We start from the raw sequence: 228 nt of genomic DNA, 5'->3' as shown, positions 1-228 counted from the left end.
CCCCCCCCCCACGCGACCACCAGGGGGACGACCCCTGAGTTCTCGCCGGCGCGCCGCCAATTGCCGCCGAACGCCGCTCGCGCCATGTCCTGCAGCTGTGGGGAGGTGAGGTCCCGCCGCCGCCGACGCCGACCAGGCTTTGCCCTGCGGCGGCAGGGAGGAGAGGTGGGAGAGGGAGCCTAGTACGCGGCTATGCTAGGGTTCCCCCTGGTCGCCGCGCGGGGGCGA

The sequence above is a fragment of the Triticum aestivum genome, chromosome 4D, assembly GCF_018294505.1.
Source record: "Triticum aestivum cultivar Chinese Spring chromosome 4D, IWGSC CS RefSeq v2.1, whole genome shotgun sequence".
In the NCBI taxonomy this organism is placed as follows: domain Eukaryota; kingdom Viridiplantae; phylum Streptophyta; class Magnoliopsida; order Poales; family Poaceae; genus Triticum; species Triticum aestivum.
The sequence above is the reverse complement of the archived record's forward strand: the minus strand, read 5'-3'. Positions refer to the sequence as shown.